The sequence below is a fragment of the Barbus barbus genome (genome assembly GCF_936440315.1).
Source record: "Barbus barbus genome assembly, chromosome: 50".
NCBI classification, from domain to species: Eukaryota; Metazoa; Chordata; class Actinopteri; order Cypriniformes; family Cyprinidae; genus Barbus; species Barbus barbus.
Window position 1 is genome coordinate 13,620,358 of NC_136728.1, and position 18,893 is coordinate 13,639,250.

General features: G+C 39.2%; 1 protein-coding gene across 2 annotated transcripts in view; it reads right to left on the minus strand.

Moving 5' to 3' along the window:
* Positions 1-18,893, minus strand: part of dnajc24 (DnaJ (Hsp40) homolog, subfamily C, member 24) — a 71,773-nt gene that overhangs the window by 39,800 nt on the left and 13,080 nt on the right. Inside the window, exons 6-8 of one of the 2 annotated variants that reach the window (XR_013784100.1) lie at positions 12,940-13,127; positions 8,172-8,307; positions 5,908-5,966 (exon numbers count right to left, since the gene is read on the minus strand). The gene's annotated coding sequence lies outside the window, so the exon portion shown is untranslated. The remainder of the gene's footprint in view (positions 1-5,907; positions 5,967-8,171; positions 8,308-12,939; positions 13,128-18,893) is intronic. The other variant, XR_013784099.1, reaches the window with a different exon arrangement.

Genomic DNA, 18,893 nt, shown 5'->3' on the forward strand with positions numbered 1-18,893 from the left:
ATATATATATATATATAATAAAATAGCTTGCAATGCCAAGTTCATGGGTTCGATTCCAAGGGATAGCAAAAACTGATAAAACGGGAACCTTGAATATTATGCACGTTGCTTTGGATAAAAACATCTGCCAAATGCATGAATGTAAATGTAAAATCAAATAAAAATATAAAATACAATAGTACATTCTGTTAGTGTAAGGAATACATAGCCCAAACAATTATAATGCATGCAACACAAGTCTACCCAAACAGTTCTATGGCCAACCATTGATAAGTGCCGTCATTAAGACACTGGGGAAGCTGTTAATCAGTGACTGCCATTCACAACCTGCAAGAGATGCTTAACAAGGGGTGAATTCTGCTGAGACTGTGATGGCTTCATTACACTGGCCGTCTGGAAAAAAATTAATGATTTAATGAACGAAGTTAAGAGTTGGCACCACCGCAGCACTCTGGTGCTAAATCAGAAATAATGAACGAGCCATTAATGAGGGGCTGGGTGAGAGACACCTGATCTGCCCCCCCTCCATCAGTCTATCCCTCCACCCTTCTCTAATAAACAGTCCACAGCTGAATCAGGGCAGCACCTTCACCTGCCTCTGCTGCGCTGAACCTCTGTCTATCAAGATACACCCACATGCACACTGCACCTCTGTCTGTCACACTACTCCTACGCCGTGTACTTTACGCTTACACACGCACACACAGACACCCCTTCACCTGGAAGATGAGCTATCTGTGCTATACTGTCTGTCAGGGAGGGAGAGCGTCTCTTGGGAATGTGTGGGGGTCTCTCTATCACAGTAAACCCCTGTCTGTCACACTCACAACCTCAGACGCGAACGCGCACGAGTTACGCGGCAAGACAAGCACATCCGTACACACCTGTCAACAGAAGAATGTTTAATTTGAACAGGCCTGCCATTGTTTGATAAGATAATGACTAGGGCTGCCGGTATAATAATTTCTTACATTCATCTCCACTTCCGAATAATGAAGGTGAGGCCTGACAGTTCCAGAGATTCGCCAAACAATCATCAACAAGTTTTGAAGTAAATGTTTTGAAATGAGACAATAAACAAAAACACAACTAGGACAGGAAAAATTGTTGTGCTTTACCATGTTGCGTTAACTTGCTTTACCAAGGGATTTGGCTCAATATATTACAAAAATAAAAGTAAAAATAATGGGCTATATGGTTCTTTGGAGATTGTTTTTTTAAAAAGCTCTTGTTATTTTATAGGTTCTTCAGAATGGCATATTTGGTTTCCTCACAGCTATATCAAAGCTATAATAGATGTTTGTTTTCTAATCTAATTTTGTGTCCACAAGGAAGCATCAAAGGAATCAAAAGTTACAGTAAAGACATTTAAGTTATAAAGGATTTCTTTTTCAAATAAATGCTGCTCAATTGAATCTTCTATTCATCAAAATTTTTTGAAAAAGCATATCACGGTTTCTACAAAAATATTAAGCAGCACAACTATTTTCCATACTGATGATAATAACAAATGTTCCTTGAGCATCAAATCAGCATATTAAAATGATTTCTGAAGGATCATGTGACACTGAAGACTGGAGTGGTGATGCTAAAAATTCAGCTTTCTATCACAGAAATAAATTACCGTTAAAAATATATTCAAATAGAAAAATGTTATTTTAAATTGTAATAATATTTTTGCAATATTACTGTAGTTTTGATCAAATAAACATGGCCTTGCTGAGCACAAGAGATTTCTTTCAAACATTTGAAAGGTAGTGGCCACAAGTTTAGTTGAAGTCTGTTCCCTAAAAGCTCACTGAGACATAGTTAATTTCTGCTGGAGAAAAAAAAATATCTGAATAAACCAGTCTAAGCTAGTTTGCTGGTCTTAACTGGTTTAGGATAGTTTCCCAACCCAGCCAAGTTGGTTTGTCTATTAGCCACCTAATCACTGAAAAGTGCTCAAAACATTTTTAGGTTCTACCAACAAACCTACTTGGGAGACCATCTTAATTAAACCAGTTAAGACCAGCATAGACTGGTTTAAGGAGGTTTTTCCAACCTGTCTAGGTTGGGAGACCGGTTAAGAGCAGAAAACCAGCTTAGACTGATTTCTTAGCAGAAATCACATTAACTATGGATATATTTCACCAGCATTTGACAACACTTGTGTGCTTTTGCTATAGTTCTAATAAATGCCATTTGGTTTGATATTTTGTTTTCTAATGCAATGACATTCACACCTTTTTAAGTGTGGCTTAGGGTTTCTTGTATCATACAGCCTGTGGAAACAAATGATCTAACATTACAATTCATGCTATTTTACTGGGTACTTCTTCCAAGTGTTAACATTTCCTTCGCTTTTATGATCTTAACCAGGCATCTTACACATAAAAGGGATATAATACCAAACATCAATTTAAGCACTTTCCTTATTCCTACAACGGACCCATCAATTATGGCACTCTTTACCATGTGCTCCATTTGGGACACAACTTTACAATTTAGCATCGGGGCACCTCTTAAACCTGCTTTCAAAGGGCTGCCGAAGAGAGGTATTTTTAACTTTTGACAAATAAACAATGGCACCCTCTGAGCCCGCTGCGCTAAACACCGCTCACCAGGACCAAATTAAATGAGGAGAAAAGTGCTCAGGTCCTTTCCACCACACCATGATTTTAAGGAGGGGAAAGTACACATTTCACACAGTTGCCTTTGTGTGTAATATATTGTATCATGGCCATCCTGCTGGGTGTATTTCATATAGATAATGACGACGGCAACGAGAATATCTACATGAACGAGTGGGTTAGCCGATTAATATTATAGCTAGAGAAGTGTCTCGGTACAGTTTGCACCCAGCAAGGCGCTGCCTTCATGGGAAAAGCAGCACCATTTAAACAACAGGGTCCACGTCACCTGGAGAGCAATTGATACCAATTATACCATATCATAAAGTAACCCAATTTAATAGTCAGGGAACCAACATGGGGCATTTGGCTCATTTAGGAGACAACAGCAAAAGGATTCATTTCTAGTCAGTGAGCTGTCATTGTGTCGTAATGTTAAAACCCAAATCCTAAACTTAAGGATCTGACTGTCACAAATATGCCAGGAGATGAGAGCAATTAAGCATGACCTGACACCACGAAAGTGCAGTAATTAAGTGTGTTATTGTCTTTAGCACTGCTATTTTAGTTTTAGTGGAGCTAAAGACGTTTTTTGGAAAATGAACATTTTTGGAAGTAATCAATACAAATTAAGTAAAAATATTATTAAATATCATTATTACTAAAAAGAATTAGAAAGACAAATGAATCAGATTTTGCAAAACCTTAAGGTGAAGATGACTTTTTTAGAGAATAAATTAAAGACAGTACAGCAAGTACTGCCAGATACTACATTTGATTTGTATACATAAACGTTATTAAAGAAATTAATACTTTTGATTCAGCAAGGAAAATTTGAATTTATCAAGCGGTGAGAGTAAATATATTTATGTTACAAAAGAATTTTGCTGAATAGAAAGATAAAGAGTGTTCAGTTTACACAAAAATATTAAGCTGCACAACTGTTTTAAACAGTTGACGGATCATGTGACACTGAAGACTGGAGTAAGGACTGCTGAAAATTCAGCTTTTCCATCACAGGAATAAATTACCTTTAAATTAAATGTTATAATACATTTAAAAAGGATAAAAGTTAGACATGCGTAAATACAATAATAAAATAAAATAAATTTAAAAAGTTGCTAGAAGAAACAGGTGTAAAACTATGGATGGAACCAAAGTCCTAGAAGAGGATAATGAAGTTGCTTTTTCCCCCATTTTTAATCCTATGGAAAGTTTACAATAACCATTAAAAACTGAAATATTGAACAAAATTCTTTAGTGAATTCAAATGAAACCGGCTCCATTGTGAACGTCATAATCCACTCTTAATCTGGATCAGGGATTCCAGTCTGTTTTTTTACCCCTCCCCTGAGGCAGTAGTTGCCGTTCATCCCGTGCCTTTGTGTACGTGCCGGCCTCCTTAACGTTTTAGCAGGGCTTTGACTGGTTGAACTTTGATCTGATGTCTTCATTGAGGAGAACTGCAGGTTGCCCATTCAAGATGCAAATCCTTTACCAGAGCCTATAGGCACTTTGTAAAAGAGAGAGAGAGAGAGAGAGAGAGAGAGAGAGAGAGAGAGAGAGAGAGAGAAACAGGGTGAGAGAGAGAGTGAGTGAGTGAGTCTCGTGGGGAGGGGGAATCCTGTGTGAAGTTGAAACACTCCGCACGCCCCCCCCCCCCCCCCTCCAAACACACACACACACACTCGCGCTCTAATCCACATTGCAATATGGATTAAGGTAGGGGATAACCTTTTCTTAACGTGCAAGAAAGAGTACGGCCAGGACGAGCCCGGGGTGGGCGGCTGGGGATCTTCTCATAATAAAGCAGTGCGGTATAAAAGCACGCTCTGTGTCAGGCGCTTGTGAATGGGCCTCAATGCAGCCCCATTCCCAGGCCTGGTGGGGAGGCTTGCCAAAGCCTACCTAGAGCCAACTAAGCGTGAGTAATCCGTCCACGCTCAATGGACGGGGTGAGCCCCATTCAACCCTCTCAGAAGTTTAAGAGTTGATCAATTTATTATCTGTGGCGATTAGGGTACGGGCCCCAATCACCTTCTTAAAGGCCGACAGTCCCGGAAGAAAAGGGACTGTCAGCACTGGGCTCTGTGTTTCCACGGCTAGCATCGTATAACTGAAGCCCTCTAATTGCGATACTAATGCGCTCGAAACCTCTGATTTGAAATGAACCAAGGCAGAAAACCGATTTCATGCTGTGACAGTTTATATATTGCCGCCGGTAGACAAACGGCCCATTGAATAGGAACTGTACCTTCTAATTTTGTTTTCCGGGGGAGAGAAAATAATCGCTTTGTTCCATAGGTAGACAAAATTAGGCATAAAATCATTCAGCCATTTTTTTATTCTTACAGTCTGATGTGATGTTTTTAGACAGGAATTAGACGACTGAAAAAAGCAAATTCGAATAATTGACTGTAATTACGACGCAACGGCTTGTAATGACAACTGAGTTAACAGAATAGAACGGTTAACAGAAAAATAAACTCTACAAGTCAAACAAGCTTTGTTGGCTAAGGATCACACCCACTCCAACGGTCACAAAGGGTGCAGTGGTTTGGGACAAATCTCAAGTGCTCTTTACACACACACACACACACACACACTTCTTAGCACATGGATAAACGGTTTTATTAGCTCAATCCACAATAGTCATCGTCGTCTTTTTTAAAAAGAATGTTAAATGCCACAGTAGACCAAACAAACGAAAAGTGACAGCCAAAAATAGAAGTGCGGTGAAGCCGTGCCAGATTCCTCAGTACAGTGATGAGGTAAACAAAACCGGTGTAATGGGGTGGGGCTCAATTAGATCCCTAGTTGAGTAGTCAGTACACTAGCTAGGGAATGAACCATGTCAATATAGTTCCAGTGCACTGTGATGTTCACTTTCTAGAAAGTCCAAGAACACTCACTAGATTTACTCACCAGAAACAATGTCATGTCACATCTAAAATGGACCAGTGCAAGTGTTAATATAAACCTTTATATTTTTATGGCTACAACAATAATGGGTTAAACAGCACTGAAAGCTAAACATTAAAATCAATAAATTAATTACCAGTGTCACTTCCACCACATCTCAAATTATTTTCTTTTTTTTTTTTTCGAGAATATTCAGTGGTGGAAATGACGTAGTGGAAATAATTTTTTTTTCTTTGTCTTGCAATGGTTAATTTTGTAGCTAGCATTAAGTATTCTAAATAGGCACATTCTAACACTTTTTGCATAACTTAAGAAAATGCCAGATTGATTGGAAATGATACACAAAAATATTCTGTTCACCGGTGATATTTACCTTGATCTAATTTGTGTTTTATTTACATTTCATGTCTCATCTCAAGCTCCTCAAGTCTTCTTTAGAGAAAGGGAAAGAAAAAACAATTAGCAATTTATTAGAGACACAGTTGTTCATTGTTGTGGAAATCATGCCAATAAACAGTTTATGCTTTCAAAATACTATAATTCATATTTTTATGATGGATTTTTATACTTTAAGATGAAAGTCTGAGTCTGGATAAATCAACTGAAATTTTTTTTTTTTTTTTTAAGTAATTTAAAGACTAAATAAATGCAAACAATCATAGTATTATATGCTTAACTAACAAATTTCAAGTTTTTTCTTTTTGTTATGGAGGATGGGAAATCCACCCAGTGATGTAAAACTGCCCAAAATCGGGGGGAAAAATTACATTGTGTCAGTGTTTACAGGATCAAGGCCCTTGTTAGTCCACTAATTCATGTTCATACTGATTCATGATATAGCGATCTAGGCAGCCGAATGAAATAGATCCATAGTTTATCAAGTGAGATATTACCATTCTTTCTGGGCAAAGTGTTCATCAGTGCCTCGGTTCACGTGTTCATGGCCCTGTATTTGACAGAGGTCACTGCCAACTCACAACAAGCCACCACCTCATTACCCAAACTAAATAACTTGATTCTCTCTATTAAAGTCATGTGACAAATATGCTACATATTCACATGGACTCTGCTCAAAAGTGAGGCCCCAATTACAGGCCCAGAGCGGAAAAGATTGTTTCATCGTCTTTCTCACACTCAATTGACTGTGTGGTTGTGTGTATGCGTGTGTGTCCTGGAGTCATTATGTGCAATTCAGGCAAGCACGTGGATGGATGTGTACGGAGCTTTCAATCATGTTTATGAGGGGCTGTTCATGCATATGCGTGTCTGTTTGACTCCAAGCGGCTGTTTCCTCTGCAGTCAATTTATGTGAATTGAATGTGCAAACAACTCCAGCGCCATCAGACATCATTTCATATCAATCATCCTGTATCAGCCACACTGATCATTACAAACAGATTTACTGTAAATTATGAAATTTATGTTTGGAAGAATAGCACAGAGGACTGAGAACACTTAGTAAGTTCAATTTTGACAGCTGGCTTCCATGCTTGCAAATCCTGCAAGTCATGACTATATTCACAATATAGCAGAGCCTTGAGTGTATTGCTGGTTTTAGAGAATTGTTACAACATTTAAATAAATTAATAAATTCATTCCACATCCCTACATAGAGCAACCACTTTGGAAAATAACTAAACCTAACTAACTAACTAAATAAATAAATTCATCCATTCTGCTTCACTACACAGGGCAGCATTTTGGAAAATAAATAATTAAAAAATATATATATTTACTTATTCGGACAGATGGATGTTAAATAATTTTAATTAATTCATTATTAATTATTAGATATTTAATTATTTATTGTGCAACCTACATAAGACAAGTGTTTTGATAAATGCATACATTAATAATAATAATATTTAATAATCATAATAATAACAATGATGATGATAGTAATGATAATAAATTATTTAATTCTTTAATTCCACAACCTTACATAGGACAAGTACTTTTGAAAATAAATAAATAAAATAAACCTTCATAGGACTAAAAAATAACATACAAAAGTACACACATTTTAAAAACAAAAATCAATAAATTAAATAATAATAATAGTAGCTATTATTATTATTATTATTATTATTATTTTCAGTCAGAACACTGTACTGACCAATCAACACCCAGGACCACAACGATCACATTTTATAATAATAAAAAAGAAGTCATAAACCATTCAAAGCCATTACTGTGATTTTATCACTTTTAAAGGGTTTTTGAAAATAATTTCTCAAAGATGAAATGTGATTCAGTCTATACTTTGTAACATGTTGTTCTGGTCTCTCGGCCCCTTAACAAGGTACATGTGTGTGAGAAGATGGTGTCAGAGCCCCCGGGACAAATCACCTTTCTAATGCAATAACAAAACAGGCCATTGTCTCGCAGATAACACCTTAAATTAGCAAAGCCACTCTTCTTAACACCAACACTTCCCGATCAGACCTGTGAGAAGCTGGGGGCCAATCAGAGGGTAGGACCATGGGGCATTTCTGTGTGACATCATTAAGGTAATGTGTGGGTAAAGGCTGATTTGGATCCCTGGGCTGGTCACTGTTGCAGATTGCCGGTTAGGAGTGTTTGTCTGTTTGGGAAGGAGAGGAAGGTTTGAGAGTGTATGTGAGGGGCTGACTTCACCTGTTGCTTTGGACCCTCTGCTTGTTGACACCTCTTGGGAAAGAAAAAAAAAGTCACTCTCTCAAGGGGAAAAAAAAAAAATCACATTGGTCAGGTCTAATTTGACAAAAAAGGCAATCCCTTGGGTCAGATCAATCTGTCAAGGAAAAAAAAATAAATTATTACCCACACGGTCACTTTGCAAACTCATATATGACCATATATTTCTCAAAGACATCTCCGCTACACGATATTCCTCTCAGACCAGCAGGAACTTTCCAATAAAACAAGGTCAGATACACAAAATATGTCCACAACATTCCTTAAGCGCCTTTAGATCCATGGAAACCTTCCCTAACCTTCAGTGTCTCTGCATTTTGCCATGCAAAGGAATGGGAGGCCTATCAAAAACAAGCCAACATCCTGCATTGGATTCCCGCCCTCCCCATTTATATGGAAAACAAAGGTTTACGCCTTGACCCCACCCTCCATCAATCAAAATATTTACAATGGTCTCCCATCTGTCCGCTGAACTGAAGCGGCCCGGGTGCCTCTGTTCCTCTTCCCATTAATGGAGGGCTTTTCCTGGAGAGTCGTGGGTTTGTATGACCCCCTGGCTGTGGTGAATGCTCAGGGAGGTCATTAAAACCAGCAACATCACCGAGCTGTAATGACAAGCAGAAGATGCACTTCCTCTTTAGTGGGATTCACTGACTTGGCTGGTGGCTTTTCGCTATACCGACTCTGGTAGTTTCGCTCCAAAGGCTAGATCTGGATTGAAAGGTTCAGGAAAAGGTGAAGGAGTGGATTGTAAGGAGGAACAATTTTGATATGAAAATATGACAAGAAAATAATACTGAAAGATATCTGAGTTGGAGTTGAAGCTGAACAGTGAATGAACACCCATAAACTGAAGCCCTTTGTTTATGGGTTAATTAACTCACCCAAACACGGCCAATACATATGAGAGTACTCAAAAATATACAGAAAATAAATGTCATATTACAGCTCATGTCTGCAGAAAATGGTGCAAACACAAAGGTCAACATGAACTAAGTTACTTGCAAGTCAGAATATTTAAGTCATGTGAATACACTCTTTCCATAGTAACACACTAAATAACGAATTAATTCAAATTATTTCACAGTATACTACATATATTATAATAGCATACTCGTTATAAAGTTATCTTGAGAGTTTTCACATGCTTTCGGTAAATGTTGATACATTTGAATAAATTTAAGTCAATGGTTCTCAACTAGGGAGCTCTAAACTAAAATGCTAATAATCAAACAAAATTCATCTTTCAAAAACCACTGGGTAAAAAGTCAAAAAGTTTGAGAACCGCTGATTAAAATGAATGTGACATGAAATACTGATGAAGTTTTAAATATATTTCCATTAAAGGACAAAAACTATGACTGAAACAGAAAACAATGTAAAACGAATGGAAAGCTTCTTGGTGTCACAAAAGTTGCCTAGGAATGAAACTGCAGTTGATAAGCTTTGTGTCGCATGTTAATGTCTAGCCTGACAGACTGGAAATACAGCTATCGCACATGTACTTGCAGCATTAAACATGATCAGTTCCATAAGAACTCATGTCCACCCCCCCGTAACAGAATCGGTTACAGTAAAATTATATTTTGATATGCTATGAATGTCTCTTTTCATTTGCAGCCCCAAACCCATTTCGATTCAGCCTAAAAACAAAAGGCACTGTCTGCCTCAACATTACTTTGCCCCCAGACTTGCTGATTGTTCAACTATCTGCCATTCAATGATAAAAGTGCCACCCAAAAGCATGGCTTCCCTGTTTCTCCCTCCATCCCGCCTTTGTCTCCAAAACGGTGTAATTTCAGAGATTGAAGTCCTCGCCAGTGCCTTCATTCCCCTGCTCTGACAACAATAGGACCCAAGTGCTTTCAGGAATGATGGATAAATTACTAGGTAGTAAAATATTATATCTAAGGTAGGTGATGGGTCCTTTTCTGCAGGGCTTGTCTCCATCAGTCTCATGGCACTGAAGGTAATTATAGTCTGTTGGATTGTCTCTCTCTCGGCATGGGAGAGCGCTCTGCTGTTTGTCATGAACTCATCTCGTCGAGCGATAGGACAGTAATGGTTCGAATTAACATCTGTTGCCTGGCTGGCATTGTGAAAAGGCAGTGACAGCTCCACCACTGACCTTTTCTGATTATTGACCAAAAAAGTGAACAATTAGCTCCCCTCCTACGGGCCAATAGCTTAAATTACAATGTATATTGTACATTTGACTGAAAGACTGTCAACGGGCTCAGATGTGTGGTTGATTGTGTCGTTTCATCATATTCATTTGGTCATTTACAGGCGGTGGTTAAAACCTGTAATTTGGCAATGGACTGGCGGTATGACTTCGCTGGGTGTTTTTCTGAGGTCAATAATGTGGTCCAGCACATCAAAGCCTGATTAGATCATTGAAGCGGCTAACAAATATCAACAGTAGCATGCCACAAAACATAAAACTAAGCACATAAAACTTCAGTATGTGTAGAAGTAAACGCTTATAGTAGATCAATACAGGTATGAATGTGGCAACTTAAAGAAATATCCTAGGTTCAGTACAATCTAAACTCTGATGACAGAATCCTACTATCCCTTCAACTTGTGTTAAACCTAGAACATTCTTTAAAGCCAGATAATTTTGACCAGCCTAATTTTGGCCGGTTTGGAAAAATGGGGTAAAACCACTTAAAGGGATAGTTCACCCAAAAATGAAAATTCTGTCATTAATTACTCAACCTCATGTCGTTCCAAACCCATAAGACCTTTCTTCATCTCCGGAACACAAATTGTGATATTTTTTGATAAAATCCAAGAGCTTTCTGACCCTGCATAGACAGCAATGCAACTGCTGTTCAAGGCCCAGAAAGGTAGTAAGGACATCATTAAAGGTGGGTTATGTCGGGGCCGAGTACCAAAATAAACTTGCAGCCAATCAGCAGTAAGGGGCATGTCTACTCATTATATGAAGGAGAGAGCGTTCAGTGAATAGCCGAGCCGAATGACAAAGATAGAGATGGTGGATAAAAAACAAAAGTGTAAAATGTCTGCAGAACGATAAGGCAAGACGTAGGACCCGTGTAAATATCGGATCAGCTTTCCAGCGCTGGAGAGAACTCCAGGAGCGGAAGGCCTACGATCGGACGCCAAGGTTGCTTTGTTTCTTCTCGACAGGTAAGTAACACCGCGTCTACACCGTGTCAGCCCGACAGCAACAGCTAAAGTCTGCCTACACTGGACGCGATAAAGCGACTGTTGAAAATCATTTGAAATTTGTGTCAGTATGTCATAAATAAAACACGGCAGCAGTTCTCTGTCGGAGATGTCACGACGCACAGCATCCAGTGTAGACATGGGGTGCGCCTCAATCAGCTCCCTAGCTCGTGAATCAGTTGATCGTGTACACGAATTCAGTCACTGGTAAGTTCCCTGACTCACTGCACATTGGGACAGTGATCACTCGAATTCCAGTGACATGATTACGTACAGCGTCAACGGACAACATTGTAGAACGTCACCGCTTAAATGAATAAACAACAGACAGGACCGATGTTTTTTATATTATTTTCTATTCTCTTTAAACACATCGCTTTGCTTCATTGCTTGGGTTGCGTAGATTACGTATGTGTGGAGCGGAGCTATCAAAATAAGGGCGAGACCCTTTTGGGGTAGGGGCGTGTTTGTTTTGGTGATTTCAAATATCAACGCTGGCTTCCAGAAATCGCTTACCCCACCTTTAAAATAGTCCATGTGACATGAAGAGGTTCAGTGGTTCAACCGTAAGAAGCTACAAAAATATAATTTCTTCTCTTCCGTGTCAGTCTTTGATGCGAGTTCACGAGTCTACATCGACACGTGTGTAGTTGCGTTGCTGTCTATGCAGGGTCAGAAAGATTTGATAAAAAATATCTTAATTTGCGTTCTGAAGATGAACGATGGCCTTACGGGTTTGAAACGACATGACGGTGACTAATTACTGACAGAATTTTCATTTTTGGGTGAACTATCCCTTTAAATGATTACATTTCACTTCAGCATTCTTAAGGTGACAGCCTGTTCCAAATCTCCTGCCAAGTACAATTCACCTCAGAAACAACTTAACCCCCTGACGGCCAAAGAATGACAGTAAAGTTGAGTAACTAACAGTAAAGTGGCCAAATATCATCAGCCTCACCCATAAACTCAAAGCTGAGTAAGGCAAAGACGAGAGATTCCACCGCTCTTCAATTTGTCCTCCCAAGAATTGTCTTTTATTGATGGCTTTCTAGGTCAGCGACCCTCCGTGCTGTTCAAAGGATCTAAGAGGCACCCAGATGGGCACTCTCAAGATGGAGCCTATTGTAGCAGAGTTTCTATAGTGTCTTACAAATGAAATGCGTAGGAGCCATTAGCCCAGAGTGGATTGTTTTAGGGGGTGGGAGTCCCTCTCAAGGGGGGTAATGATGACAGTCTGGGCCACAGATCAGTCATCAAAACAATTGTTTCGGGCCTTTTCTTTTGACGAGGGGCTTTCGCTCAACTCTCTCTCATTGCTCTTAACTGGGAATAAACTCCAGAATGCTTTGACAAAAAGGAGGTGAGAAGTTGCGAGTCATGAATCCTGCAATCTGTTGGTTTTACAACTCAAGAATCAGTGCAAGGACAGTTTGACGGATTAATTTTACTATAGCTATTCATAGAATTGATGCTAATAAAATCAGGTTATTTATTTAGGATGCGATTCAACTACAGCAGGTGAGGTACTTACTGTTGTCTTAAGGGATTGGAAAGGCAGGTGTCAGCTTCCCACCTTGCTCAGACCAGCACTGTTCAAACTCCCAGACACCTTGTGTGAATTCAGTAGATAAGCATTGGCTGACACTGACATCATCTTATTGAATTAGGCTGTTTGTGCAGGCAGCCACCAGAGCATTCGCCTTCAGCTCTGGTTCTCACCTGCTGACAAATGGGACAGACATGAGTGTTACCTTAGAGGAAATTAGACCGGGAATCCAATTTGAATGCCAGCTGTTTTTATGCAATTGGAAAGCTCTAGTACTTGTTGAATGGGGTTAACTTACAGGCCTGAGGATTGAGAAATAAAAACTAGAAAGACAAATTAGGAAGACAAAAGATTGCTTTTGTTTCCACTAACATTTCATATTCCAAAAATGATCAAATGTCTTTAGAATTAGGGCTGAGTAAAAATCTTAATGCTCTCCATATCAATTCATAAAATCCCAAGACCAATCTTTCACTATTGTCAATGTTTCTAAATAACAAACAGCCCAACTAGTGTAGTCTCATTCATGAAGTAATTCATAATTGGACCTTTTAATGAACAATTCAATAAGAAACACAAACTCAAGAAAGATAAAAATTTTAATTAGTCTGAACTAACCAAACTGACAGTAGTTACTGAAAAAGTCAACTTTTTAAATATGTGGTTTCACCACAAGAGACATTTTTTGCAAGAGAATCAACAATACTTGGTAAAAAATGCTGATATGCATAAAAATGACAGAATCGATGGTTAAAAATATGGATACAGTAATGCAAAAGCGTTTCCGCTTCTAAAGTCAAGCAGCCAGAAGACATTGTTAGCGCTTTCAACTTGAATTTAGTAATACAAAAAGACAAACAAAGAAGCCGTAATCACCAGCATCAATAAAAAAAAAAATCCAAATTAAAGTGTGCAACCATGGGTAACAAGTTAAATTTCGCTAAACCCCTGTCATCAAATCCAATTGTGATCGAGTTGTTTGATTATCATATCTAATTTGTAAGTTGGGCCGGTGGGACTGTGGATCGCTCTAATCCCCTTTCTCTCTCTTGCGCTTTGCTAATTTGAGTCTGTAATGTCATATGCTTGTGTGGCAGTGATTGCTATCAGTCACACAAACCTCCTGGGAAGTCTGACTGGTGGGGCCTCATAGATTGATCTACAGAAATATCTTGCTGTATTTGCATAAGTGGTAGGCAGCTTTGATACTGGACAGGCAGGTGTCACATGTTCTGTGATCATATGCTACAATTATGACTGGGGGTGCTGTTATTAACACTGATAACGGATAAGTTTTTATTAAGCAGCCTAAGGAGGCAATGTTTTGAAGGACGAATATTGAATGCAAAATGACTGCAATGCAATAATATATAGAAATTCTACTACTGGGACCATATTGGAACAAAATGACAAAATTCAACAGTGCGAGAAGATTGGTCCAATGGTGGAATGGTTCTTACAGTTGACTAATGACTGAGGATGCATCCATTTTAAATTTAAAAATTTTAAATTCTGGCTTATGCTAATAAGTATTATCATATTATGGTCAATAATGTATAAACAGCCAACATCTATATTATGTTGAAAAAAACAAAAAAAAAAAACTAAAAAGCATTGCTTTAAATGCTATAAGTAAATTTAGGCATCACAACATTATGAAAATGTACAGTATGAAAAATGGATTTTAATTTTGAGATTTGCATTAGCAAATTATTAAATGATTATATTTAAAGAATAACTAGACTTATGACAGAAGTAAATGTAAAAACAAGGAACATGATATTTGTATGACATTTGAAATATTTGTATCTCTACTGATAACCAATATATCATGTATTCCTATCAATGACCAATATGAAAGTAACTCTGGACTCTAGATGGTGTTTTAGATTTAGCCTATTTAAACTACATTGGACCTCTGTTGGCATTTAGTTAACTTCATTCTATAGTTTTCCTTTTGTCCAGCATTTTGACACAACCGGACCACGCAGTTGGCCTCATTCATAGTGTGGTCTGTATTTGCTACATTGTGTGGAAAGTATTGTTTAATACTAGCAGGTGTGTTTTTTTTCTGTTTGGGACCCCCTGGATTGAAGTATTTCCAGTTTCTCTAAGTTCCCCACAGTGCCTGACTGCCCAGCACAGCGGACAAGGACTCATCGAGTCATTTAGAAGAGCAGCGGGTCAATGTTGTGACCTTGTGCTTATTGATCTCATCCAGCCGACAGACACATCCATTTCCCACAGCACACAGTGGGACAGGAACTACTGCTCGACACCCCTGGATCATCAGCTAATGAGGAGAGGTATGTTTTTATGTGAGGGATTTTCTCGGAATGCTGCTTTGAAGATGCGGGAATGGGGAGCCATGAATGGTGAGATTCTTGAGAGAAAAGCAGCTCCTGGGATAGAGGGGTTTCTCAGCAGGGGCCGTCACTGTTGAACTATGGCATCCACGGTATTCTGTGGACAAAAGAAGATTCTTCCAGCTTTCTTGACCAATTTGGACTTTTCTTCAATAAGGAATAAGAAGTCAAAAGTAAGAAGTTAAGAAGTGTATTTTACAGACATAAGCAAGTCACAGAATCAGAACATCTCACTTGCTTTGACTGCTCACTGAGAATGGGAAGACTCGCCCAGCAAGTGGTCTTTGTCAAACATCTGCGATCAGAAGATACAAATCAGTGTAGAAAGTCCCAGTAGACTTGGGCATCATTGCGGGTCATTGTGGTAATCACACATAGGACAGCTGATCTAACCTCTCACATTTAAATGTGGAACTAGGAGAGATCCGGGCGCTGATAGCTATGACTGCAAATGGCCAACTCATTTACAATCTGAATCCCATTTGATTCCCAGCGGCTCTCCCAGGCACCTCTCTCCACAAGCTGTACCACCCGCCAATGAGCCGGCGACAGAGAGCCAGCTTGCCACATATGGATCGTCCCTTGATATCATTCAGTCAGCGTGTAATCTTATTATGCAAAGTCTTAATCCGCACCTATGTCCCAATGCCCAAGGGTGGCAATATTGTGATATCAAGGTTCTGGTAGGTCATGTTGCGTGATCCCTTCTCTATTCTTTGGAGAAGATGGGGGACTTAAAAGCCATCCCTAGAGGCCAAAGAAAAGGAGAGAAAGAGAGATCTGGGGCGGGACCAGATGTATGGATTTGTCTTGTTTTTTTTTTCCCCTTTTGGAGAACAAGATTGACATGAGGTCTCCAGCTAGGATTAGACTTGATTTGGAGCAGTGGGATTTTTTCCAGCAGACACATTATTGGACAAGGGAATAAGGGGCCACCAGCATGGCGAAATTGGATCAGGATTGGCAATTGCTGTGAGTCAGCAACGGTAACGAGGACTGCTAAAATAGCAGCTGCCTGCAGATCTCTTCCTCCATTCAGGTGAAGTCACCTTTCCAGTTACTCAGAAAGGGAGCGGACGGAAAGCGAACTGAGGGTGGGAGAAGCAAAGAGATATGAAGGTTAGTGGTGGTGGGGGTAATTTTGATGTTGGTGAGATTTAGCACTAGCATAATGGGATTAAGCGAAACACCTTTGTGCCCGGAAAAAAAGCCACCTGGTGGTGTGGAGGCAATGAGAGAGAGACAGACACACAGACTGAGGGAGAGAGGGAGAAGACTAATCCGTTCCCACCTCTGGGATGTCATTCATAAAGCTGAGAGTGATTTCCGCTCTGCTTGCTTCAAGCTAATTCCATCACCAGGAGCGACAGGCGATGGGAATAAAGGGCCAAGCTCATTATCCCAACCATGGCCTAAAATATGCAGGCATTCCCATTTCACTTGGAATCAATACCACATGATGGGTTTTTAGGACCCGGAAGTTGTAGGCCGATGCTCACTTCCTAAAAGAGAAGGGCAGGGAACAAAACGGACAGCTCAGGTGCGTTGGACACCTCAAAATGAATTATGGCTACAATGACTGCAATTACCACCCACTGCCTCTCACTCCAAATTAGTGGGTTTCCCTCAATGGAGCTATAAGGCCAATAACCAATTAAGAGATTGGCAAACAATGAAGTTGCATCTCCAAGCAAGCTGTGTGTGGCCAAACAGTTCCTTGTTGCGTTTCAAATTCAACTTGCAGTCGTTTATTAGCAAGTCCACCTGCTTTGAGACATTACTGCTGCACCTTTCAATGTCAATCTGGCTAAACACAGAAATCATCTGTCTGCCAACCTGTATGATATGCTAATATAAAAAAAAAAACAGGTAAATTAAGGTGTGTGATGAGCAGGTTGACATAATTATCAGCAAGGGAGGACAGTGCATGTTTTTGGCATAGTGGTTGGGGGCGAGTTTACTTGATTAACAAGCAGGAGTTATTTTTAAAACCAGGTCCTGACATGTTCGGGCTTGTGACGGCGGGGTGGGGCACCTGAGGGCCTGGTGGCTTCATGGGTGCACCAGTGCTGTCACTTGTTCAGTCTATGAGCACATCGGGGACACTGTGGCATTGTGACTCCCCTTGGCAACTGCTTTCACAATAAATGTGTAAGTAGCCTTTAAAAGAAAACAGTCATGATTCAAACAACAATTCATATTTCAAGCACATAGCTTAGGTCTACACATTACAGCAAAAAAAAAAAAAAAGGAATCTGAAATAAAACATGCCTATAATGTTTCAATATGTTTCATAGTTATTTTGAGAGGTTACATTTTGGCTTAATAGAACTGTATCCCACTTAGTCGGTTTCTCTTCCTCTCTCATTCTCACACACACATACACACAAAACCACAGAGGTCTAGCATTGCATGAGGGCTGTTAGCATTATTGCCAATTGAATGGATAGGATGATGGGATAGGCAGTAAACCTCTGACTCTCTGAAAGACTCCCAGTCATAAACAAACCAGACAACCACAACACAAGCATAGAGCCGTCAGCTTCCTGTAAACATCTTTAGTAGAGCTCATCCACCAAAAATAGAGGCAAAATGATACAACCTTTAAGGTGAAGAGTGACATTTTTAAACATAAATCTAATTCTGAAGGGTCTAGACACTGTTGCAATTTCAAAACATTGCTCTAATTTGTTTGGGTGGACAAACGTGTTAATTTCCGCGTAAATCAATAGCATGTGTTTGGGGCAGACTTACTTATCAATCATTGTACCAATAGGAACATAAAAGCCTGTGAAAGTGCAGATCTACAATACAAATGTACTATTATTGACACATTTCAATAAATTAGAATTCTGAACATTTAAAAGACTAATGGACCTTTTCAGATATTTTCATCTAATGTTCTCTAAAAAGGTAACTCTTGCTGGTCCCTCTGAAAATTTGGCTGGACACTTTTGATCTGAAAGGCATGTAGACGCAGCCTTGTCCAAAACAGGGAAGCCATTAGGTTTGAACTGAAATAGGAACTGAAAAGATGGAGGGAGGTTTCCTCATCTGTGCAACTGAGATTGCGTCTGCATTTAATGTGAAACCATGAGGGCAAAAAGGTGATTAAAGTTCATTAAAAAAAACGAAAGTCTTGCTTACTTTGACAAAGGTTTCAGGTGACCGTTCACACAGACGTCAATGGGGACAATAACGGGAGAAGAGTCACCAAAAAAGAGAGACCCAAGGTTCCACTTAAATAGTTTATGATGATGTAATTTCCCCCACAAAAATCACAAAAATCATATTGGACCCACTGTCCTGATGAGGTAATGGCCATTAATTTTAATTAATATTTGAAATATTGTTAAAAAATTTGGTAGAAAACATTGCATTAGCCAGTAGAATATACATTGCAAAGATTATTTTAAAAATAAAAAAAAAACCTGGTTTGACAACAAGGCTTAAGCTAGTCCCAGACTAAAATGCATGTTTGAGCTGTCTCAATTTAAAATATCTTGTTCTGACTTATCTTAAAATCAGAGGTGGAAAGAGTACAAAGATATTTTACTCAAGTAAAAGTACCAT